Source organism: Miscanthus floridulus, chromosome 19, assembly GCF_019320115.1.
Source record: "Miscanthus floridulus cultivar M001 chromosome 19, ASM1932011v1, whole genome shotgun sequence".
Taxonomy (NCBI): Eukaryota; Viridiplantae; Streptophyta; class Magnoliopsida; order Poales; family Poaceae; genus Miscanthus; species Miscanthus floridulus.
Genome location: NC_089598.1, coordinates 116,006,681 through 116,033,400, shown reverse-complemented (window position 1 = coordinate 116,033,400; position 26,720 = coordinate 116,006,681). Strand labels below are relative to the sequence as shown.

At 46.3% G+C, this 26,720-nt stretch overlaps 1 long non-coding RNA gene and 1 pseudogene across 1 annotated transcript in view; both read right to left on the bottom strand.

Moving 5' to 3' along the window:
- Nucleotides 1-6,014: 6,014 nt before the first annotated feature.
- Nucleotides 6,015-9,604, bottom strand: LOC136526667 (cytochrome b561, DM13 and DOMON domain-containing protein At5g54830-like; annotated as a pseudogene).
- A 4,783-nt stretch (nt 9,605-14,387) lies between these two features.
- LOC136529382 (uncharacterized) overlaps nt 14,388-26,720 on the bottom strand; it is a 38,222-nt gene continuing 25,889 nt past the window's right edge. The window contains exon 6 of the long non-coding RNA XR_010777277.1: nt 14,388-14,490. This is a non-coding gene — a long non-coding RNA (uncharacterized lncRNA). The remainder of the gene's footprint in view (nt 14,491-26,720) is intronic.

Here is a 26,720-nt window from a genome sequence, read left to right as displayed (position 1 = left end):
AACCTAATAGCGGGTGTGCAGGGGTATAGGTTGTGACAAGGTAATGGCTCACAAGCAATTCTACCATGCAACCTATCACAGATCATTTGCATAAAAGTAAAGCACTAGCATCTACATTGTAGCATGTCTAATAGGATTCTACAAGGTTGGGTGGGATATGGCACCTGGTAGGTCATCTCCAAGCTTCTTAGTGTAGTCAAGGCCATGCTCCTCAGTCTGTGGCTCCTTCAAATCTATCAAACAAGACATATAGCCACGATAAGCGACTCCTATAGATGATCACAAGAAGCAACAGAAATTCAAAAGGTCCAAATGCACTCAAACACAAGCCTATGACATAGAGCTCATTTTTAGAAAAATTTAGGCACTGGTTTCATATTTTTCAGAGGTCGTACGAATTTTCTAAGTTTAAATCATTTTCTAAAAAAGAAAAAGAAAAGGAAAATCTAGGGTTGACACGTGGCAGCATGGTATTGGGCGAGGCAAATCCAGTCGCTGACAAGTGGGACTGGATCCACGGTTAATGGTCAATGGTGAACGTTGATCGGGCTTGGGCTGGGCTCGACGGGCTGGATTGGGCCGGGCTCAAACACGTGTCACCTAGACAGGCGGCCATGTGGCGTAGCTGGGCTCCTACTAGGCTTGGTCTACATGCGCGGCTCACGGTGGTTCAGGCGGCATGGGTCTATGGACCATAGAGAGGGTCCATGGTGGACTGCGCCCACTCCTTCTCTTCTTTCTATGGCTCACGGTGGACCAGGCGCACTGAACGGGGAGGCGGAGGTGCGACAGCTCCCTCCTCTTCCTTGGCCATCTCCCCACCAGCGGTGAGCTCACAGCGCTACATGCCACGATGGATCGGTGAGGCCACGAATGGGCTCGTCGACATCATGGGCTCGAGACGAACCCACCAAGGGGTTAAAGGTGGTACCTTAGGGCTCTATCTCTTTGACCGACGATAGCTCTACGGCAAGCGGCGGTGGCATGGGATCGACGGTGAGGTCTTTCAAGGCATCGGGATACTCTACCAGGCTCTGTCAACATTGCCAAGCTTCAGTGATCTTGACTAGGGCGCTAGGTGTGGCTATGGGGGTTCGCAATGATGGCTAGGGCGGCGACCATGGTGGACGTAGTGGTGCTATGGGTGAGCATGGCCAGGGTGAAAAAGCCTAGTCTCTATTGCAATTAGGGTCACGGTTGGGCTACAGAAGGTGGCGCTAGTGACCAAAGTCCACGACGGAGTCTGCTCCACAGCGAAACACGTGGCGGAGCTCCGGCGAGGTCACCATGGTGGTAGTGAGGGGGGTTCGAGTAGGCTTTAGGCATAACCAAGCATGCGGTGAGGCTCGCGGGGTTACGGCGGTCACCATTGGCCCCTCCTCGCTCCACGAGGCGGCCAGGATCGACGGGAACATCTCTGACATGGTGGTGGCTTGGGAGCATGGTGGTCCTAGTAAGGCAGACACGACCAATGGCTCCTATGGCTTCTCTCCCTCGACCGGCTGGTGCGGAGCGTGTCCCTTGGTGAGGCGGAGATTGCCATGGAGTCGTGTGCACCTCTACCGTTCCAAGTTGAGTTGAACGCTCCTCGCCATTGCCAAGCACCGGCCATGGCAAACTGCTCCCACACAACATGGTGCATCGGTGTTCTTGAGCTCTAGTGGCTTGGCAAGGCCAGGCCTTGGCTCATGTGCATGTGTGCAGAGCATGACAACGGCGAAAAAAGCCAGCCTTTGGCAGGGTGTGTCCACGATGGCGAGTAGAGGTGGCGTTAGGGCTCACCGGTAGTGGTGGTGGTGCTAGGCTAGCAGCATGGTGACAAGGCAGTGTAGTGATGAGGTGGTGTAGTGTTGTGCCGAGCTGCTACACCGGTGTAGACGATCGGGGCATCATCTTTGGCTTCGGCGGTGGCTTCCCGGCGGCGGCAACTCGGCTTCCTCCTTCTCATTCCTTCCTCCCTTCTCCTTTCTATCTCTTAGTCTTCGCGTGTGGTTGAAGACACCAGTGGTGCTAGAGTGGATAGGGGAAGGCTAGGGTACCGGCTCAGGGCTATTATAGCCCGAGCTTGGCCATGGCGGGTGGTGGACGACGGATGGAGGGGAAGGAGGTACGTGGAGGGCGGATACAGCCTCTAGGCTAGGGTTTGGGGCTCCGCACGGGATCACGGGTGGTTGGGTGCTCCCAATTTTGAATCCCCAATGGTCAAGGCGAGGATAGTGGTGTCAGGGGGGCATGGGTCTGCAATGATGTCATGCACATCGCGACACTGGCTGGGAGAGGCGAGGCACGCTGGGCTGCAGAAATGACGCGCATCCACGTGTTGGAGCGCAACAGCCAGGGCATACAGGGGACCGTGGGATTCCCCCAGTCGTCGGTGCTCTACTTTTGGAAAAGCAGAGGAAGGGCGAGGGTTGGGGATGATATGCGAGGCTGGGCTATCAGCGGTAGGGGAGAAGATGACGATGGCGCGCTACAACACGGGCGGGCGTGGTGTGGGCTGCTGCTGGGCCGGCTTGGCCTCACGCGGGCACGGGCGCACGCGGGAGGGAGCTGGGCCGTGTTGCTAGGCTGGCAGCAGCGCGCGTGGGAGCGGAGCTAGGCTACGCAGGCGACATGGGCTGGTAGGGGGGGCTGGGCTGCTTGTTGCTGCAGGGCTTCTTTGGCTTTTCCATTTTCCTCCTTTTTCCAATTGATTTTCTATTTCTATTTCTATTTCCACACTACGCCTAGGGCTCCTATGCATGTTTACATGTGTTGCCAACATGTATACACCCTAGTGGGGTCCACAAGAGGTCATCGAGGGCTTTAGGGTCCAAGCCATAGGTTGGCAACTCACACAAACATTTTATTTATAAAGGTTGGATTGATTTTATTACATCACATAAAATCATGAAGAAGCAACTCACAAGTTGAATTAAATGCAAAACACTCAACCATGCTAACTTGGTTCTACTTGTGCAACTACATGGGTGGTTCCCTAGTATGCACACTCACCATGCATGTGTTTTGTTATAAAATTTTTTAAGTTTAGATTTTTGGGTATTGGAAAACCTGGGTTGTTACAGTCGTCTAAGGTCATCATGAACTTCCCATGCTCGTAGCGGTCGGGGCAATCATCCGACAGGCCCCAAATCGATGGCGGTGTTTTCGGCCTACAACACCGGGGCTTAAGATGTTAGGGAGTGAAAAAAGCAGCTTGCATCTCCAATTGAATTATAGATTGACTATGTTCGCTAGTAGCAAACCTTTCAAATGTAGTTGAGTATGGGTACTTGTCGGCTATTTTATAGGCCGCCCAACTTCTCTTGGTGTGGTTGCAGGGTATGGCCTCCTCTTCATTTATAGGCTTCCTTGATGGGGGAGGACATTGGCTTGTGCCCTCGTTCAAACCACTTGTAGGCGGTGGTGTCACATCGCTCGGTGTTGCCGCTGTCCCTCCCTATGGACTGCTGTTGCTGGGAGCCGGACTGCCTCGAGGATTGCTGCCTAGGCGGCCAACATTGTCATTATCACCACTGTTGTCATCATCGTTGTTGTCATCGTCATCACCCGGGTCACCAGGGGGAGAAGGCTATGAGCGAGCTGACGCCGACGTTGGCACTTCCAAGACAATGTCACCCTTATTCCATAGCACGTGCTTGCCAAGAGTAGCGTCGATGATTCTGCTCCCCTCTTTGGTGGGAATATCGATTTCATCCTCATCAAATTCTGTGTCGGTCCACATCACGTCCACCCTAGCGTAGTCAGGTGGGATCGACTTGCCACCGTACAAGGCACCGCTTTTGGGTGGCAGTGTCACTCCTGTGGCCACATCCTTCGTCCTCTATGCCCTACCGAAGGGCACCTAAAGCGTGCAGCTAGTAGGTTCCACGATGTCGTCGACTGGGTACCTAGGGAGTCCTCTGGTCGATGGCACCATCTACCCTTGTACGACGTCTTGAACCTATGGTAGCACCACGCCAGCCTGGCGAAATAGCTGCGACCTCACCTCCACCATCATGGGGTCGGTGCTCGTGAAAGCATCTTATATCGACCCCATGATCATTACCTTCATTGTCTCATCTTTGCCTTTCTAGATGAGCCCTTCCTTGTATCTTTGCCTCATGTGGTATGTGCTTGAGTTGGATTGCTAGGAATCCACGGTATTCCAGCTCTTCCTTGAAGATACGCCACGGACATGGCCGCGGTGCTTAGGGTTTCCCAGCGCCTCAGTTAGTACGTCCCTCTCTTGGCGAGGTTCGAATGACCCTCCCTTCTCGACCGTAGTGACCTCCAAGATCCACTTCTCCGCCTCCTCGGTCTGTGGCTCGTTGAACTTGGACTTGCCCTCCTTTAGCTTTTTTGGCTTGCGGCCTTTGAGGAAGTCCCGTGCCCTCACATCACAGTCTGTGTACGGATCCGATAGCCCGGCCTCAGCTAAAGCCCTTTCTTCTGCCCACCACTGTGGCCTCTTAGCAGCATACCTTGTCATGCCCAGGTGGTGGTGGTGGTGTTGGTTCCTCTTAGCAAGCTCGGAGAAGTACTCGCTCTTGAACTTTGCTTCTGGGGTTTGTTTTTGTCTGACGAACTGTTCCCAAACTTCAGGCAAGATGTAATTGTAACGGGTGAAGGGTGTCTCCCCTTTCTGCACATACTCCTTGTTGAGCTTGTACCTAAAGTTTTGAAGTGCTTTTCCTGCCAGGACTATGACATGCCCCTTGCACTTCTCTTTATCATAGCCCTCTGGATACATGAACCGCCTCAGCATGTCTTTCCACACGTGTTCCTTCTTCTGGGACATCCTTCCAATTTTCATATGTGATAGACACCTTCTCCCTTTCTAAAATGGAGCACTGGTTGCTGAATTTGCTAAGGATCCCTGTTGGCCGGAAAGGCTCTCCCTGCGGGCCCACATAGGCTATCACGTGCACATCGTCATGCTTCTTGTGACTTCCATGTTGGTCCCTGGTCCCTTCTCCGCTTCGGCTTGTCATTGTGCTTCTGGGGGGGGGGGGGGGGGGGGGGCTTTCTTCTTCCTCTGCCATGTCGAACTGCAAATTCCGAGGCACCAGCGGTAGCTGTCCAGGGCAAAAACTCGCATTAGCTATATACTTGCAAGAGCACATCAAATGCTATGTTAATTAACGCGTGCATTGATGCAAGTACCTCGAGCCTGGTCTTTTTTGCTTGGAGCAGATGAGAGCCAACTCAATGGTTATTGTGGATGATTTCCAGGGTCAACAAACTGCAGCACGTTAGTAGAAGACAAGTGGGCAACTACTTTTGCCTGCATGTCACAACAGCAAAAAGGAAATCTGTTTTTGCCGACAAAAGGCGGGTATGAATATGTAGTTTAGAAGTAAATGCATTTCTGGTATTTTGGCAAGCAATATCATGGAATCAGTACATAGGTAATACCAAGATGCAGAGCAACCCAACATTGGACCCCTTTCAATTGGTACCAAACATGCCCCATTGCATCAGGTAGGCATAGATGGCCACTGGTTTTAATATTAAGAAGGCAAAAAATTAGCACAAATTGTTTAAAAAAAATAGCACAAAGGATAATTGTAGCCTACAGATAAAATGTGGATAGCTGATTTTACAAAATGCAGGCGCACTGTGATTTCGTTGGACGGTTGTTTCTAGTTCCAAGTCACATAATGTATATACACAACATATCACAAACAGATAATGTCAGATAGTAGCATATGTGAAAATGCTTCAGAGTCGCGTGATATTTAAAGAAAAAATTGTATCCTCTTTTCAGTTATAACTATTACCAAAATTGTACAGATATACATTACATACATTGCTGCTAAGAAGTTAGGAGATTAAAGACAAGGACCTAAGCTCCAAAAGACAAAAGATAAACCTATTCTATACCATGTGGCGTGATAATACCTCTCGAGCAAGTCAAAGATGGGGCTCTCACCAATCCCCCCTTTATATATATGTCAACAAAAAATCTGAAACTGAAACTTCTTTTATCCTGAGATGTATATGCCGCTCGTTCTATCTATAAAGAATTTTAGTTAAAATACTTTTATGTCCATATGTATGGTGAAAATTTTGTCTCGTCTTTTAAGTGGCTCAAGCTGTACTTCCATTGGTTCAGGTGATGAATTAGACTCCATTTTACTGACTACCCTTTCAGATTGCAAAAGATCGACTGTATCATCTTCCTCAGTGCTGCCAAGCACCCATTTTCCTGAAACACCATCAGCACCTGCTGTTCTTCGCTTAATCGCCATATACTCAAGGTAAGCGGTTACCAAAGTAACGCTTATAACCCATAAGATCAGCCCACATGTAAGTCCCTTGATGGTCTTACTGTCATATCTGTGCCCAAGATGCTGCAAACCAGTAAAGAGCGCCGCGGTTCCAGCAAGCGCAGCAGATCTCCCGGTCAGAACATGCAGATATTCCCAAACCACTCTGTTTCCAGGCGGAGACTCTCCATTCTCTGTTCTATGCGGTCGAAGATAGGCATTTATTGGCTGCATAGATGCGAATGTCAATGCTACTGCGCCAATTCGAGCATGTCTGGATATAAAAGAAAAACCTCGGAGCTCAGCGACTGCAAACAGAACACCCAAGAACATGACAGCTATGATTGAGTACTGCAGATAGGTGTGAGCCTGGAACCAGACCTCGCCTTTCAGATGTTTCAGGTATCTCGCAGCCATGATTCCCCCTGGCAGCAGAATAGCCCATGCCACAAACATCATAAACCCATGAACACCAAGCACCGGGCGGAGGTCCTCCACTGCTTCAGCCAGGCCGCTCAGCAGAAGAATCCTGATAGGACGATTGCTTGTGTCCGAGTGCATGTTCTTCAAACTTAAGGGGCCCGGTGACCATTGAGCACCCATGGTCCAGATGACCTTCAGAGGAGTCGTCGGATCGATTATGTTCTTGCACTCCACCCTTCCGCTGCATGAAGGTGTTAATGGACGAGTGAACTCAAATATGACCGCACCATTTTCCGATCGGCATCGCTTATGTGTAATATTTTTCATGTGTTTCATGCACACTCATCCCGTCCTTCCCGTCAATCCAATAAGATTTGACATGCCCCTTGCCATTGCTATTGTGGTAGAACCGTCCGAAATAATACGTTTGTGGAGGCGTTCATCTTCCACCAGACACTAAGCACCCCGAAAGTAAGCTACATCGGACGATTCCGTCGAGCACACTCCAAGAGAGAACTCGAATAATTCACGTATCTCCTCTATGATCCAATAATAAGAACGAGTTTACAATATTTCATACCACAGGAGTTCTTAGAAAATATATTGTTACAATACTAAGTTTAGAGTGCGAAATTTAAACAGCGGAATTACAATAAACATCTAACGATAAGATAAAAGGATCCGTCTGTGCCCACCAGAAGAATCTTCCACACAACAGCTACTCGTCAAGCTGCACCTGCAACAAGGGTAAACAAACCCTGAGTACACAATGTACTCGCCAGACTTACCCGACTAATGGGAATAATTTTCCGACTCCAAAGGATATGATAGGTTTTATGATTTGTTGGGTTTCCTTTTTGCCAAAAGCAATACTAGTAGTGAATTCTTATGTAGATTTCTTATTAGCAGTCATGATTAGTTCATTATCTAACCATTCTATGTAAGCACATGTTCTACTTTCAAGCAAAAGTTGAGTAATCAGATTCATTTCACCATCTTTCATCTTCTAGTTCTTACTACGGTGCTAGATCGTAGACAAGTCATACCGTATTACATGACGATTCGCGAACCAATGTAGCCCAGTTGAGTACCCTGAAACACATGTCCTGCTGGTACCCTAGGCACAAGCAGGACCAACCCACCAATCTCCTGTCAAGGGGTCCAGGTCTTCGTCCAACTTAGACTTCAAACTCCCACACCTGAGTCCTGGACTCAGTGTGGTGCTTAGACCTACACCATCCCCACCTCCAATTAGTCGATCCGAAAAGAGCCGGAACCCACGACAAGAGAGCAACGAGCCTTCCCGTTTCCATAAGCAAGTATGTGCTTATGATAATAAGTCTGTGACCTGACTAGAGTCCAATGAAATGATCGGTCCTTAACCAACACGGACAGAGAAAATAGTGTAATCAAGCTATGCCCTATTGGCCGCGGGACACAACCTATAAGACCCACCAATACCCATACCATATCTGTGTCCGGTCTTTATTTCTTTTCACCATTTTATCATGAGAGTGATAATATTAATCACCTATTGTGAGTAACGACAGGTTACTCACGCTACCGATAGCCTAAGTATAGCAGCTACTCAACCTATGCTAATAGGACTCATAGGTAGGTTATCTATGCATGTAGTTTCAACATAAATCCTATAACATAAATGCACATCACACACACACACACACACACACACACACACACACACACATATATATATATATATATATATATATATATATATATATATATATATATATATATATATATATATATATATATCCAGAGATTATTCAAAATAAGGGTCATGCACTGGGGCTTGCCTTGAGCAGGCGCGGTGTCAGCTCAGTCAATCAGTGGCGGCTCTAGGACCTCATCCTGCACGAGGATCTCCTCATACTCCTCGAACTCATGATCTCCGATGGTCACGATCTCCGCCAACTCGTAATCTACATACATGCGATGATGATGCAACACTTAGCATTTCGGCAACAACAACTCTTAAAATAAGAATACACATGGTAAACTACTAAGCTAGCTTTAATGACTAAGATACTAAGCTAACTATCATCTTCATCGAGTAAAGTATTGGGTTCAACTAATAAACACCTAGCTTTACAAACGAAGGATATATCTTTATTTCTACTAATGATTTAATGCATATTTAAAACAAAGAGCATTTAACTAGCCTTATGTTAAGTCTATTCTAAAGTAACAAAAATTACAGTTAGCACATAATAATACCATAAAGCTACTGTAAAATTTTTAAAGCTAAAGCTATCACCATTTTACCACAAAAATTCCTATAATATTTAACCTAATAATATCAAGCACTCTCAAATGATTTAATAGCTCCAAGTATCGATAAGTATATATATGAACGAAATATACTAACAGATAGAGCATAATTTTAAAAACTTAATAAAATTGGTTTCACAATTTTTGGATACCTACATAATTTTATATGATTTACCAAAGATCAGCTTAGAAATACAAATGAAAAGCTATTTCTATTCTCCACGAAAAAGCTAAACTGGTTTTGGCCCAACGTGGCCCACGTGATGCAATGCGCGCGCGCGCGAGCGCACGGCGGCCCTCGGTGCGGCCCATGTGGCACCGGCCCACGCATGCGAGGCGGCCCGCGGCGAGGAAGCCTGCGCGTGCTGGCACATTAGCAAAAATGCCCTCGCGTTATCAGAAAATAGCGTGAACACTACACATACTATTTCTATAGACAATAACTTTGCAACAGAACCCTTGGATCTTTCTCCTTTTTACAACGACAAGGTCTCTGGCCTCCCCTGCACGCTCCGGTGCGGCAAGCGCTGGCACTAGCGCTGACCTATCTACGAGGTTGACACTCACCTAGGGTTCGACGCGAAATGTTGGGCGGCGGTTGCACGTGCCGAGACGCCATAGAAGGACCTCTCCATGATGGCGGGCACCCTACGGCAATGGCGATGGCGTTCTGGTGAGCCGTAGCAACAACAAGGGGTAGCCGCAGCAATGACAACTCACCAGTGACCTCACTAAGAAGCCGACTCAGCCAGAGATGACCCGAGCGAGCCTGGCCACGTGCGTGCTGCTAGGTGAATGGCGGACCATAAGGGCATGGCCATGTCAGCGGCGAGGAGGCAGCACTAGAGCTACGACTAGTGTCCACATGATGAAGAGGGAGCCAAGGCGAGCTAGTGATGTAGAGGAATTAGCGCAGGGTGAAGTGGTGGAGGCTGGCCACGGTGTGGGCGGTGACGGGCCTTAACGGCACGGCGGCGGGCAAAGCTCCAAAATTGGAGCTCGGTGTGACGCAAGTCAAAGCAGGGTGGGGTCGACTGGAGAGGGGACGTGAAGGCGGAGACGCGAGCACGAAGAATTGATGAGAGGTCCTCACTCTCTGACTCGTCATGACGCGACTCGGCAGTGGCGGAGAGTAGAGAGAGAAAGAGAAATGGAACACGACAGTGGGCTCGGCTCGTCCTTGCCTTGGTAGGACACGAGCGGTGAGCATAGGAGGCCCACGCACCGGCGCTACGGACAACGTGTGCCCATGTTCGACCAGCGTGGCCCATGCACCACAGTGTCGTAAATGGCATGACGACGGTGGCACACCCACATGCGCGCGACAGAGACAACACGCACACGACCGGCAACCTCACAGAGATGCAGTGGACCAGTGCTGACATGATGATGATGTGATGGTAGTGGCAGCGTCACGATACAAGAGGATGTGGAAATCCAACCTTTTGTATGAACTAAGATCATGATATACATGCTTCCTCCAAAACCACATCCTCTTGTTTACTTTGAGCGAACACTATTTCATCAACCTGTTGTGGATTTCCTGTTTGAACACCTGAATATTTCTAAGAAGAATATTTTGTATCAAAAGTGGTATGGTGGTGTAACTTAGTAAAGGTACTTGGTCAACAACCTCAATACCAGCGCGTGCTGAGCAGTGTCACCATGTGGCAGTTGTTCCACAGGGGCTCTCGGTTTCATCGTGGCACCATAAGCTATTAGCCAGGCAACTACTACCAACTTACACGCAATGAAGGCAGTGGGGTCCTAGACCACCAAATAAGAGGAGTATTGCAAGGAAAGATTCAAACAACAAGGGTTTGTTTTGCAACAAGGGACAAGGAACACAAATCCAACGACAAATTTGATTTAAAGAGATTTAAGTGTTCTGCTGGGGCAACCACAATTAGTCGTTATAGTGTCCTATGTTATCCAATCACGGCTGGTCTGCTGGCATCTGAATAGTAACTTCTCTTGTAACCCGCTTAACATCACCCTTGAAAACCCTAAGCACGTCTAATCGAGACTTAAGGGTAGATGAATGCAATAAACACAACGAAATAAAATAAAATGCACATTTCGAACGTCCTTATGCTGGTACAACATACAGGCACTCACTCTCCCATTCTCGACACATCATTCACCTTCCCTATGATTGGACTGCCTCAATTACTACGGATGAAATACAATGGAAATATTACAATATTGGAGGACAGCGATGAAAGACACTACTAACTATGGTCACATCTCTCTAAGGCAACTAATCTACTTTGTCAAACCATACATCTTCATTTCTAGGCTCGGCGGATTCTCCTACCACTCTGGCTATGGACCTTCTCCCTCTTTTGGCAGTGGCTGAGTGAGGGGAAGCAAGGGTTCTACTTCTGACACTTCTGAGGGTGGAGGTGCTAACGGTACTGCAACACCGGTTCTCCTTCTTTTCGACGGGTGGACAGGGATCCCCTCCAAGATCGAGGAATCCTACCTTTCAGCAGCCAACATCCTCTGCTTGGCCCTAGTGACAAGGTTGGCCTCTCCCAACTGATGGGCATGCCAATCTTCAGCCTCCTTTAGAGCTTTTGACATGGCAGTCTCCCAACTCTCTACGGATGCCGCACTGACATGCGCTTTGGCAAGCTGCACCTAGAGCATCCTAGAGAAGATCTTAGCTTCCTTGGCTCGCCGAAGATACTTCCTCAGCTCCAAGGCTTGTCAATCATACTGCTCATCCAGAGCATGTAGGTACATGGTCAAGTGCACCATGGATGGACTATCTTCTTGCGCATCCGGCCCTTTCAAAGCCTCTATTCGAGCCTTCCATGCCCGTCGATTCTTTTCCAAAGGTGGAAAGAACCTCATGGGGGTATGACTAATGGGCTCTTCATAGATCTAAAAAAGGTACCACAAGGCTTTGCGGGCCACAACTTGGTAGGTGTCGACAAAGCAAAACCCAATTGCGGTCACATTCTAGGCTTTAGTGATGCTAGGGAACTCCAAACTCTTCCCAATATAGATGGTAACTTCACACCGCTAAGTGCAATGCTTTTCATACTCATGGCCCTCATACTCGGGACGATCTTTGACTCCAAGCTTTTGTAGGGTGGCATATAGGATTTTGGGAAAACCCTTAGTGTTCAGGCAGTAACTACTAACCTAGGCTCCTGCCATCCTTGGTGGGTGGTTGCAAGGAAGGATTGAGCGAAAAGCTTGCTCAAGAGGAAAAGATAAGCGATCTATAGTGCACTAAGTGGTGGTTCTAATGGCTAGGCTAGGCCCTGCTTATAATGGCAGAGCAGTCAGTGGTCCTGGCGTAGTCCACCATAGGTTTCTGCACAAGATCACTACAAATGAATCGACCAAATTTTTCTGTGTATCCTAGGCAAGTGATGTCCGAGGCCATTACTGACTAGTACGACTGTAGGACAAGCGTTCGACAAGAGCGTAGGAAAGAGTATGGGAAGACATGGGTCACGACAGGCGTGAACCATAGGAGAATCGTGGAGCACGAAGCCACAGTGTAGCAATAACTCTGGAACAAGGATGGGTCAATCATGCACAATATGACACGCGTTGACACCTATGGATGGCGTATCTGCAAGCAATACGGGCACTACCATGCACAAACAGGATGTGCATGAATGCACACCCTATATGTCCTTCTACTATTGCCAACATATAGGGCAACCATTCTTAGATTTTTGACGCATCGTTCTCTCCCTGTAGCTAGGCGATACTATCGGACTATGCTTGAGGTCAGTGTACCAGCAGAAAACTTGATTAAGCCTACCTAAGTCAGCAGAGTGCCATCTATCCTGGATACATAACCATAGTAATAGGGCTACTTATATAACTTCGCATGCAACGTCCTAACTTTTTGAAAAGAATTTGTTGTCAAGTTTTAATTTTAGAAATAGGTTCCGAAGCTTTATTTCCTCATTTATGGCTATGATACCACCTGTGGCAGAACTATCTAATCTAATGTCTCCCAGGAGTACTTGTCCTCCATTAGACACTAAGTACTCAAGGGAAGACACTAAATTACGTAGTTTCGTCGAGCACACCCCAAGGGAGAACCCAAAAATCCATATTTTTCCATTAGGATCACAAATGAGAGAATGAAGCTTACAACATTCTTAGGTCATTTCTTACATCACTTTCTATTCAATATCAGAGTATAATATTTATTGATTATAACAGTAGAATATAAACATGTGAACAGAGTTACAGCAAAAATAAATATATATCCATGATATGATGAAGCATTGATATATAAACTATGACAACAAATTATAAAACTTCTATTTATAAAAACATTTAGTGCGAGTTATAAATAAAACTATGATCGTAGCGTAAAGGAATCCTCTTTGAGCCCACCAGGAGGGATCCACACACAAGAGTCAGCTCTAGCATCCACCTATCACCTGTAATAGGGGGTAATAAAACCTAGAGTACTCAATTGTACTCCACAAGACTTACCCGTCAGGAGGAAAGAAAAGACTCCAAGGGTATGCAAGGCTATCTGGCTTGTGGGTTTATTACATCTACAGGAGCATTACTAAATGTGCATCCTTATATTCAATTTTATTAGCAGTCATCATTAGTTCATTAACTAACCATTCTATGTAAACACCTGTGCTACTTTCAAGCAGGTGATAAGCAATCAGGACCATTTTACCATCTTTCATCTTCTAGTTCTTACTATGGTGCTAGATTATAGACAAGTCATACCGGATTACCCAGTGATTTGTGAATCAATGTGCCCAGCTAGGTGCTCCAAAACACACGCCCCACTTGTATCCCAGGCACAAGCAGGACCAACCCATCTCTCTCCAGTCAAGGGGTCTAGGTCCCCATTCAAACTTGGACTCCAAGTCCCCATACCTGAGTCCCAGACTTAGTATGGTGCTTAGACCTCCACCATCCCCGCCTCCAATCAGTTAGTCTAGAAAGAGCCAGAACCCACGACAAGAGAGCAATGAGCCTTCCCTACTCCCATAAACAAGTATGTGTTCAGGATAATAAGTCTGTGACCTGACTAGAATTCAATGCAACAAACGGTCCTTAACCAACACAGGCAGAACAAGTGCAATCCAAGCCTCGCTCGAATGCCAAACCAAGTCCAGATCTAAAGTACCATTCCACCCGGTCTCCAATTATCATTCATATATTTTCTATGTGATAGTAATATAATAACAACAATAATTCTTTTCTATCTCTCATGAGTGATAGGCAATCACTTGAATTCTACCAGAGTCATGTAGCATAGCAATATACACGATCCTATCATACTACTAAAACTCATAGAATAAGGATATATATATATATATATGCAAGTGGGTTTCATTCAACTCCTTAAACTTAATGCACAAGCATAGAATAAAGTGTAGAATAATAGGGGTTATGCACCGGGGCTTGCCTGGGTAAGATGTAACCAAAAGTTAGCATTCCATCATGGTGGCACGATCATCAAGGCACCATCTGCTTCCATTACTCCCGATGACTCCACAATCCAACATCGCTCCTATCATGAAATACGTGGATGCAACGTAAAGATGAAAATAATCAACGGCAATCACAACCCTTAAAATACGATTACGCCTCTCAAGCTAACGAGCTAGCTCTGATGATTAACGTACTAGGCCACGTATCCAAGTTGTCAAACTAGACACTAATTTCCCACAATGTTTTAGTTATAAAATCCCTAGGTGTTTCTTTATTTCCTTTTATTTACTATATATATAAACTAGGGCTCATTAGTTACCTTAGAAAACTAATTATTATAGAGCTACAAAAATTATAGTGAACACCTAATAATGTTAGGAATCTACTGTAAAAATTTCAGGGCCAGTACTTCTACCAATTCATCACAATAATTCCTACAAGTTCATGTTTTACCCATTTTAAGTGCTTCAAATTAATTAATCTACTCTTGAAAATTCTCTGAAACTAAGTGAACAAAATGTATTAGCAGATAGGTCATGATTTTAGGAACCTAACAAAATTGGTTTCATAATTTTTGATCAGCTACACAAATTGATATTGAATTTACAAGTTTACCCTAGAAATTAATTTGGAAACGCTTTAGACAAGGAAAATCCAGTGGCCAATCATTTCGGCCTCGGCCCTCAATGGGGAGCCCATGCAAGTAGCAGGCCAGCCCAACAAGCGGCCCCCGATGGGGTGCCTGTGCACGCCCCCGTACCTTTTTAGAAAAACCCTTAGTGTAACAAATTATCACGCGACATCACATGGCACTATTACACCGGGCACAAGCATTGCACTAAGGACCCCGAATGGTTTGGCCCCCACAATGGGGAGGTCCATGCTCTACCCCATGCTCACCGACATGGCGACCAGCGGCATGGGCGGCTGTGCTAGGCACCCTGAGCTTGCTACCACAGGGGTAAGGAGCCAACCTTTGCCTATCGATAAGCGCGCACTCCTAGCTAGTGGTGGGGAGCTTAACGACGCACTACTGAGGGCTAGCCCCGGTGATGGGCAGAGCCATGCCATGGCATGCTTGTTCCAGTGACCTAAGGCTCTATCGAAGTGGTGGCGGTGACGGATGAGCACCAGTAGCTCACCAGGGTTCGCGCTGCGGTGGTGGTTGAGGTAGAGGAGGGATGAGGCGACCCGGCCATGTGCGCCCGCACCTCACTACGGTGTGCCGAGCATGACACCGGTGCGCCACCACTCCGATGGTGGACTCCCTCCCTAATTTATCAGCGTGGCGGTGCACTTGGCCGACAGCAAGAAAAACGCCAAATTGGTGGCCGACAGTCCATGGCTAGACTCGATGTGAGAGAGACATCTAGCTAACTACCTAAACCACTCATGAGTATGAGGAATTGCTGCTAAGCTAAGTGGTCAAAGAGAGGGGGGAGAAAAGCGATGGCTCTACTCATGGCATGGTCGATGAACGAGCAGGCGAGCGGATACGATCAGATTAAGACGAGTGGGTTCGGTTGGTGATGATAGTGCAAGCATGTGCAAATGAGTGATGAAGTAGTGGGAGAGCTTGTCATGACACACTTGAGTTGGAGCAGCCAAGGTTGAGCGGTCTCGTCGGTATCGGCTACTGGGGACAGGCGAGGCAGAGGGGCATCACCCTCACCACAGCGATCGGGGTCATCGACTCAGATGCGACGAACAGAGGGGCCATGCTAGGTTGCGATGTGGTAATTGGATCGAGCGGCGAGATGGGCGCCACATCGACCACACGGTGGTCGCCGCGACATCACCCTGGCCTGCCCATGTCCTGGCCAGCAGCGCGCCCACGATGGCGCGGCTAGCCTAGCCTCATAAAACATGACTAGGCCAGCCCAGCCTAGCACGAATAGGTAGCCTCCTAGACCGGCCCATGGCATGGCCAAAGCCATGAATGGCCAGGCAATGGTAGCACACAGTGATCACGAGCCTGGACCGAGCGGCTGCTATCAGTGGCGTCCACGAATTTTAAAGCTCCAACCAAAACCAACCTAGCTCGGTTGAGACCAAACCAATTTGCCAAGGCTCAAGAGGGTCCTAAAGGCTATCCCAAGGAGCATCAAACGCAAACTTAGATGAACTACTGAGAGAGATAGAGACACGCCAAAATAGGTTCATCAAGCCAGGCGCTGATTCACGAACGGAGCGCCAAAACCTGACCGCAATGCGCTCTAACGAAGTTTGGGCAATTTTTACGAGAGCAACGTGATCTTCAACACGACTTCGACCTACACCATGCTCATGTACTCACTTTAGTACAACCAATAGTGCAAAAACATGAATCTAGTGTTTAAGAAATTTAATCAAAATTTAAATGCCAAAATGACATCATCATTAGGTCTTCAGACTTGATCATTTTAGTTCTAGAGGCTAGAATTAAATTCCAACTTCAATCCTTGAGCTATCAAAAATACTATTCAACAACATTTATTTACCGAAACAAAAGTTGCATTGTCATCTACCAAGTTTGTACTTCCAACTTTATTTAAGTGTCACATACATGTTCTATAGTATTTTTGCTTAATAAAAATTGGTTTTAAACCCTTAGTGATATAACATGACTATTGAATCAACTTTCGTTTAGCACTTTCGTTGATCGTTTTGAGTTACGGAAATTGATCTACACACTTCATCACATGCATTGACACATAAACATGATGCTCATGACATAGTTTGGCAAGTTGTTTAAGTGGTAACACCGAGGGTGTTACAGCTTTGCCCCCCTTAAACAAAATCTTGTCTCAAGATTTGAAACACGAATCAGAAAGGTAGAAATACGATTACACTTTGTAGATCTAAAATTACATCAAAAAGATTACACGACGTCGAACGCTAAACCACATAGGGATTTAGAGCTACATGGTTAAGAGCAACCTAGTACAACCAAGGCTTAATCTAGAAGTCGGGATAGACGAGGGCAATGGAGAAACAATAAGAAAATGATTATCCAAAACATGATGTATGTCCAACAGATCCAGAAATAGGAGATAGAGAACTCAAATATCATAAACCTTGAGACCGACTAACCAAAGGTGGACTTGAACTTCTTTGACAAAAACCAGATCCTTTCCTCTTCTCAGATTTCATAGTCGCCTCTGACTGATGAACCTAGTTCTTCGGATGACGACTGGATCTCGTAGCCCTGCTTCGAATGCGAGGGGGGATGGGAATGAAGGAGAGCAAAGGCCAAGGGCATCTTGTAGTGGCAAATGGAGGTGGGGTGCAGCACACCAGAAGTGGAGGTGGCATGGAAGGGAAACACTGATGGTTCACGTTGTGGGGATAAGGTCAGCCATGGTATGCTCCCTGTGCGAGCTTGAGTGGAGGGAGGAAAAAAGATATGAGAGGGGCTCGCTCGATGAGGGAGGCGTGCGGGCGACTGTGTTCCCAAGAGAAGAAAAAGAGAGGGAAAGGGGGGTCTAGTATGGGGACGAGGGCAAGGATCGAGAGCCGATAGGATGCTAGGAAAAAAGGGGAAACGCACAATGCACGAGTACGGTGGGTGCGGCATAATGTCGTGGTTACACGAGGATAGGGTGCTAGTGGACCCTAACACAGACGGGGTCCGTAGGACACTCAGTAATAGTGATCGACATGCGTAGCATGGTTTAGCTAGACACAGTGCTTGGGATATGACATCCACTCAGACTTTTCCAATCACTCCCTACTATCCGAGACTAACTCTTCCATACTACTCTTCTTTTTCTTTCCTTCCTTGTCCACAATATACGCCAACCTTTGTATGAACTGAGATCATGACATACTTACTTCCACCAAAACCATATTCTCTTGGTTACTTTGAGGAAATACTATTTCATCAACCCATTGTGGATTTCCCATTTGAACACCTGAATATTTCCAAGAAGGATACTTTATAGCAAGAGTGGTACAGCGGTGTACCTTGGCAAAGGGACTGGTCAACACCCTCAATACCAGCGCATGCCAAGTAGCATCATCATGTGGCAGCTGTTCCATAGGGGCCCTCGGTTTCATCGTGGCACCATAAGCTATTAACCAGGCCACTTTACCAACTTACACGTAGTGAAAAATAGTGGGATCATAGACCATAGAAATAGAGTATTGCAAGGGAAGATTTAGACAACAATGTTTCCGTTCGCAACAAGGGACAAGGAATTTAAATCCAACAACGGATTTGATTTAAAAAGATTCATTTGTTCTGCTAGGACATCCACAATTAGTCGATACAGTGTCCTACTTTATCCCATCATGGCTAATCTACTGGCATCTGAATGGCAACTTCTCTTGTAACCCACTTAACATCGTCCTTGAAAACCCTAAGCACGTCTAATGAGACTTAAGGGTGGACAGACGCAATACACAGCAAAATAAATAAAATGCACAACCAAACATCCTTATGCTGGTACAACATATAGGCACTTACTCTCCCATTCTCGACACATCGTTCACCTTCCCCATGATCGGACGATCTCAGCAACTACAGACGAAATGCAATGGAAAGATTACAATACTGGATGACAGCGACGAAAGACACCACTAACTACGGGTATATCTTCCCAAGGCAACTAGTCTACTTTGTCAGACCACACATCTTCATTCCCGAGCTTGGCGGATTCTCCTACTGCCCTGGCTATGGATCTGCCTCATCTCTTGGCAGTGGCTGAGTGAGGGGAAGCGAGGGCTCTACTTCTGACACTTCCAAAGGTGGGGGTGCTGGCGGTACTGCCGCACCAGCCCTTCGCCTTTCCAGTGGATGGATAGGGATACCATCTAGGATCAAGGGATCATGCCTTTCAGTAGCTAGCATCCTCTGCTTGCCCCTGGTGGCAAGATAAGCCTCTCCTAGCTAATGGACATGCCGATCTTCAGCCTCCTTTAGAGCTTCTACCATGGCAGTCTCATTACTTTCTACAGCTATCGTACAAGCATGCGCTTCGGCGAGCTGAACTTGGAGCATCCTAGAGAAGATCTTAGCTTCCTTGGCTCACTGAAGGCACCTCCTTAGCTCCGAGGCTTGCCGATCATACTGCTCAACAAGAGCAAGTAGGTATGTGGTCAAGTGCACCATGGTTGGACTGTCTTCTTGTGCATCCCACCCCTACAAAGCCTCCATATGAGCCCTCCATACCCATTGATTCTTTTCCAAAGGTGGAAAGAACCTCATGGGGGTATGAGCAATGGGCTCTTCATAGATCTAGCAAAGGTGCCACAAGGCTTTGCGGGCCACAACTTGGCAGGTGTTGATGAAGCAAAACTAGGTTGTGGTCACATTCCAGGCTTCAGTGATGTTAGAAAACTCCTCACTCTTCCCAATATAAACGGTAGATTTACACCGCTAAGTGCCATGCTTTTCATACTCCCAGCCCTCATACTTAGGACGATCCTTGACTCTGAGCTTTTATGGGGTGGCATATAGGATTTTGGGAAAGCCCTCGATGTTCAAGCAGTAACTGCTAACCTAGGCTCCTGCCATTCCTGGCAAGTGGTTGCAAGAAAGGTTTGAGCGAAAAGCTTGCTCAAAAGGAAAAGCTAGGCGAGCTAGAGTCCACCGGGTGGTGGTACCAATGGCTAGGCCAGGCCTTGCTTATAGTGGTAGAGCGGTTAGTGGTCCTGGCGCGGTCCACCAAGGTTCCTGTGCAGGATCACTACAAACGAATCGATCGAATTTTTTGCACGTTCGAGGCGAGCGATGTCCAAGGCCATTACTAACTAGTACGACTACAGGGAGAAGGTCCGATAAGAGCACAGAAAAGAGTACGGGGAGACATGGGTCATGGCAGGCGTGAACCACAGGCGAATGCGGAACATGAAGCCACAGTTTAGCAGTAACTCCTAAATAGGGACGAGTTAGTCATGCACAATACAACGTGCGTGACATCTATGAAGGGCGCATCTACCCGTCATATGGTCATGATGACTAAGGCAATACCAGCGCGACTAACTCAAAGATCGTATACTATGTGAGAGTCAGTCCACCGGAGAAAACCTAGTTAAACCTATTCTAGATGCTTAACTATAGCAATAGGGCTAGTTATATGCTTCGTATGCCAACGCCCTAACTTTTTATAAAAATAGGTTGTCAAATTTTAGTTTAGAAAAGGATTTTGAAGCTTTATTTTCTCATATATGCTCTAATACCACCTGTGGTAGAACCGCCCAAAATAATACACTTACGGAGATGTTTGTCTTCCACTAGACACTAATCACCCCGAAGGTGAGCTACATCAGGCAATTCTGTTGAGCACACCCCATGAAAGAACCCAAAAATCCACATTTTTTAACAGGGTCATAAATAGGAGAATAAAGCTTACATCACTTTCTGTGCAACATCAGAGTATAATATTTAATGTTTATAACAACGAAATATAACCATGTTATCATAGTTTCAGCAGAAATAAAATCAATAAATGACAAGTCAAACATTAACATGATGATCTGTTATATACATCATAACATGTTATAAGTTTTTCCATTGTAAAACATTTTGGGTGGAAGTTTCAAATAAACTCTATGTCCGCAACGTTAAGAAAATCCTCGCTGAGCCCACCAGGAGGTTTCCACACACAAGTGTCATCTCCACATGTTCCTGTCACCTACAACAGGGTAGAATAAACCCTGAGTACTCAATTGTACTCCGCAAGACTTACCTACTAGGAGGAAAGAAAAGACTCCAAGAATATGCAAGGCTATCTAGCTTGTGGGTTTATTGCATCTGCAGGAAGCATTACTAAGCATGCATCCTTATATTCAATTTTATTAGCAGACATCATTAGTTAATTAACTAACCATTCTATGTAAGCACCTATGCTACTTTCAAGCAGGTGATGAGCAATTAGAACTATTTTACCATCTTTCATATTCCAGTTCTTACTACGGTGCTAGATTGTAGACAAGTCATACCGGATTACCCAGCGATTCGTGAATCAATGTGCCCAATTGAGTACCCTAAAACACACGCCCTGCTTGTACCCTAGGCACAAGCAAGACCAACCCACCACTCTCCTGTCAAGGGTTCTAGGTCCCCGTCCAAACTTAGACTCTAAGCCCCCACACCTGAGTCCCAGACTCAGTGTGGTGCTTAGACCTCCACCATCCCCACCTCCAATCAATCGGTCCAGAAAGAGCCAAAACCCACGACAAGAGAGCAATGAGCCTTCCCTGCTCCTATAAACAAGTATGTCCTCAGATAATAAGTCTATGACCTGACTAGAATCCAATGCAATGGCCGGTCCTTAACCAACACGGTCAGGGAAAACGGTGTAACCAACCTATATATATATATATATATATATATATATTCCATGTGATATAATAACAACAATAATATATTTCCTATCTCTCACGAGTGACAGGCAATCACTCGACTTCTACTGGAGTCCTGTAGCATAGAAATCTACACTATGTTGTCATACAAGTAAGACTCATAGGATAAAGATATATATATATATATATATATACATATACAAGTGAGTTTCATTCAACTCCTAAAACTTAATGCATACACAAAAGATAAGTGCAGAATAATAAGGGTTATGCACCGAGGCTTGCCTAGAAAAATATAACAAAGTTAGATTTTCATAATGATGGCATGATCATCAAGTCATCATCTGTTTCCGCTACTATGAATGACTCCACGATCCAACATCGCCCCTATCATGAAATACGTGGATACAACATAGGGACGTAAATAATCAACGACTATCGCAACTCTTAAAATACGATTACGCCTCTCAAGCTAACGAGCTAGCTCTGACGATTAACGTACTAGGCCACATATCCAAGTTGTCGAACTAGGCACTAATTTCTCACAATGTTTTAGTTATAAAATCCCTAGGTGTTTCTTTATTTCCTTTTATTTACTATATATAAACTAGAATTCATTATTTACCTTAGCAAACTAATTATTATGGAGCTATAAAAATTACAGTGAGCACCTAATAATGTTAGGAATCTACTGTAAAAAAATTTTGGGCCAGTACTTCTACCAATTCATCACAATAATTCCTACAAGTTCATGTTTTACCCATTTTAAGTGCTTCAAATTAATTAATCTACTCTTGAAAATTCTATGAAACTAAGTGAACAAAATACATTAGCAGATAGGTCATGATTTTAGGAACCTAACAAAATTGGTTTCACAATTTTTGATCAGCTATCCAAATTGATATTGAATTTACAAGTTTACCCTAGAAACTAATTTGGAAACGCTTTAGAAAAAGGAAAAGCCGGTGGCCAACGATTTTGGCCCTGGCCCGCGACGGGGAGCCCGTGCGTGTAGCAGGCCGTTCCAACAAGCGACCCACAACGGGGAGCCTATGCACGCCCCCGCACCTTTTCAGAAAAACCCTTAGCGTAACAGATTATCACGCGGCGTCACAGAGCACTATTACACCCAAGACAAGCTTTGCACTAAGGACCTCGAATGTTTCCACCCCCACAACGGGGAGGTCCTTGCTCTACCCTGCGCTCGCCAGCATGGCGACTAGCGGCATGGGCGGCTGCGCTGCACACCCCGATCTTGCTACCACAGGGGTTAGGAGCCGACCTTTGCCTATCGATAAGCGTGCACTCCTAGGTAGTGGTGGGGAGCTTAACGGCGCACTATCAAGGGCTAGCCCCCGCGACGGGTGGATCCATGCCATGGCATGCACGTTCTAGTGACCTAAGGCTCTACCGAGGTGGTGGCGGTGACGGATGAGCACCAGTAGCTCACCAGGGTTCACGTTGCAGTGGTGGTTGAGGTAGAGGAGCGACGAGGCGACTCGGCCACGTGCGCCCGCACCTCACGACGATGTGCCGAGCGTGACACCGGTGTGCCACTGCTCCGATGGCGGACTCCCTCCTCGATTTACCGGCGCGGCGGTGCACTTGGCCGACGGCAAGAAAAACGCCAAATTGGCGGCCGGCTGTCCAAGGTTGGACTCGATGTGAGAGAGACGTCTAGCTAACTACCTAAACCACTCATGAGTATGAGGATTTGCTGCTAAGCTGAGCGGTCGAAGAGAGGAGGAAGAAAAGTGATGGCTCTGCTCATGGCGTGGTCGATGAACGAGCAGGTGAGCGGATATGATCGGATTAAGACGAGTGGGTTTGGTTGGCGACGGTAGTGCAAGCATGTGCACATGAGTGACAAAGTAGTGGGAGGGCTTGGCATGACACACTTGAGTTGGAGCAGCCAAGCTCGAGTGGTCTCATCAGTATTGGCTATCGGGGATAGGCAAGGCAGAGGGGCATCACCCTCGCCACAGTGACCAAGGTCATCGACTCAGATATGACAAACAGAGGGGCCATGCTGGGTTGCAATGTGGTAGTTGGATCGAGCGGCGAGATGGGAGGCACGTCGACCATATGGTAGTCGCCGCGACATCACCCTAGCCTACCCACATTGTGGCCGGCAGCGCGCCCACGATGGCCACGTGATAGCAACCCTACGGCTAGCCTAGCCTCACAAAACATGATCGAGGCTAGCCTAGCCTAGCGTGCGATAGGCAGTTGAAAGGTCCTAATGGCTAGAGGGGGTGAATAGACTATTAAAAATTTCTACAACAACACTTAGCAAACCGATTAGATAATTATGAGACGAAGTAAGTGTTACGCTAGCGTACTAAAATTGTAAGCCACCTACCACAATTCTAGTTTATAGAGTTTCTATCCACTCAATATCTATGTCACTACACTAAGTTAGTGCACTCTCAAAAGCTAACTAAAGAGCCACACTAACCAAACTAACAAGCTCTCACAACTAGCTACACTAAAGAGCTTGACAACTAGTTTGCGGTAATGTAAAGAGAGTGAGCAAGATGGTTATACCGCCGAGTTGAGGAGTGAACCAATCAATCACAAGAATGAATACCAATGAAGACCAATCACCTCGGAATCAAATGATGACACAATGATTTTTTACCGAGGTTCACTTGCTTACCGACAAGCTAGTCCTCGTTGTGGCGATTCACTCACTTGGAGGTTCACGCGCTAATTGGCATCACACGCCATACCCTCAATAGGGTGCTGCACAACCAACACAAGATGAGGATCACACAAGCCATGAGCAATTCACTAGAGTACCTTTTGGCTCTCCACCGGAGAAAGGTCAAGAACCCCTCACAATCACCACGATCGGAGCCAGAGACAATCACCAACCTCCGCTAGATGATACTCGCTGCTCCAAGCCATCTAGGTGACAGCAACCACCAAGAGTAACAAGCGAATCCTGTAGTAAACACAAATACCAAGTGCCTCTAGATGCAAACACTCAAGCAATGCACTTGAATTCTCTCCTAATCTCACAAAGATGATGAATCAATGATGGAGATGAGTGGGAGGACTTTGGCTAAGCTCACAAGGTTGCTATGTCAATGCAAATGGCCAAGAGAGTTAGCTTGAGTCGGCCATGGGGCTTAAATAGAAGCCCCACGAAATAGAGCCGTTGTACCCCTTCATTGGGCACAACATGGGGTAATCGAGTGCTCTGGTCATATCAACCGGACGTAGGACCCCAGCGTCCAGTCGTGCGATGCATGCCACGTGTCCCCTCTATTCAAATACTGAGCACTCGATTCCAACGATGAAGTGATGATCGGACGCGCTGCTATGAAGTGACCAGACACTGGACCTCAGCATCCGGTCGTTTCCAGTAAGCATCCAGAAGTGAGAAATCATGACCGGTCCGGTCATGCTCGACCGGACACGCCCAGTGTCCGGTCACTCAATGTCTCCCCTATGCGCTACCACATCAGCAGGACTGGATGCAACCCTCCAGCGTCCGGTCACTAAGTGACCTAGCATCCGATCAGAGACTGATGCCATCGTCTTCACACTTCTACTGACCGAACATGCCGGTCCTACCAAGACCAGCGTCCGGTAACTTACAGTGACCTCTGTCTTTTCTATACAGGGTGCCGGTGGCACCGTCGGACTGTCCGCACTCTACAGGCAAACACTCCGCCAGTGAAGTTCCTAACCCTTGCTCAAATGTGCCAACGACCAAGTGTATCACCTTGTGCACATGTGTGTTAGCATATTTTCACAAACATTTTCAAGGGTGTTAACACTCCACTAGATCCTAAATGCATATGCAATGAGTTAGAGCACCTAGTGGCACTTTGATAACCGCATTTTGATACGAGTTTCACCCCTCTTAATAGTACGGCTATCGACCCTAAATGTGATCACACTCACTAAGTGTCTTAATCACCAAAATAAAATAGCTCCTACCATTTATACCTTTGTCTTGAGCCTTTTGTTTTTCTGTTTCTTCTTTTCAAGTCCAAGCACTTGATCATCACCATGGCATCACCATCATCATGTCATGATCTTCATTTGCTTCACCACTTGAAATGTGCTACCTATCTCATGATCACTCGATAAACTAGGTTAGCACTTAGGGTTTCATCAATACATCAAAACCAAACTAGAGCTTTCAATCTCCCCTTTTTGGTAATTGATGACAACCCTTTCGCAAAGATATGAATTGAAATTCAATTGAATCCATGTTGCTTGTCCAAGCATATTTACCATGTGTAAAGGATATGAACAAGTTTCATGAACCCCATATGGTAGCAATTTCTCCCCCTACATATGTGCTAAGAGTTTGGATTGTAGCTTGCACATATGCTTAGATAGGAAATATAGGAGACAATGTCTACCAAATGATGCTAAGGTAAAAAAGATAGACTTTGAAGCGTGATACCAATCAGAGTGCACCATTATACCATCCTTAGCACCATGGTTAACGCAATACCACTTGAAAACACTTCGAAATGAAATCACTAGATAACCTTTGCATGCTAGATTTTCATTTCATCATTCAAACCTACAACTAGCATACACCACACAAGCATGGATATTGAAATTTAAAACTTGTGCCATGCAAGCAAACATATGAAATGTACATTCAAATGCACCATACAAGTTCATGAGCTTGCTCCCCCTACTTGTCTCCTCATATCACTTATATCTTTATTTCTTTCCCCTTTGTTGACTTTTCACTATCTTAGTACACTATTTCTATTTCTCCCCATAGCACTAATATCTTTGTTTTTCATAGCACTATCTTTGTTCTTCTCCCCCTTTGTCATCAATGACCACAAAAGTTCAAAATGTAGATTGGTTGAGATCATCAATGTCAATCAATTGGGTGAGGATCATTTTTTCAAATTTGGTTCAATCTAGATCATTTGCCAAAGATATTTAACTCGGTTTGATCCAAGGACAAGCTTCTTCATACCTCCAAATAAGGGTTATCTTATACCATGTTGAGTTAAACACTTAGAGCTCATTTTCTAG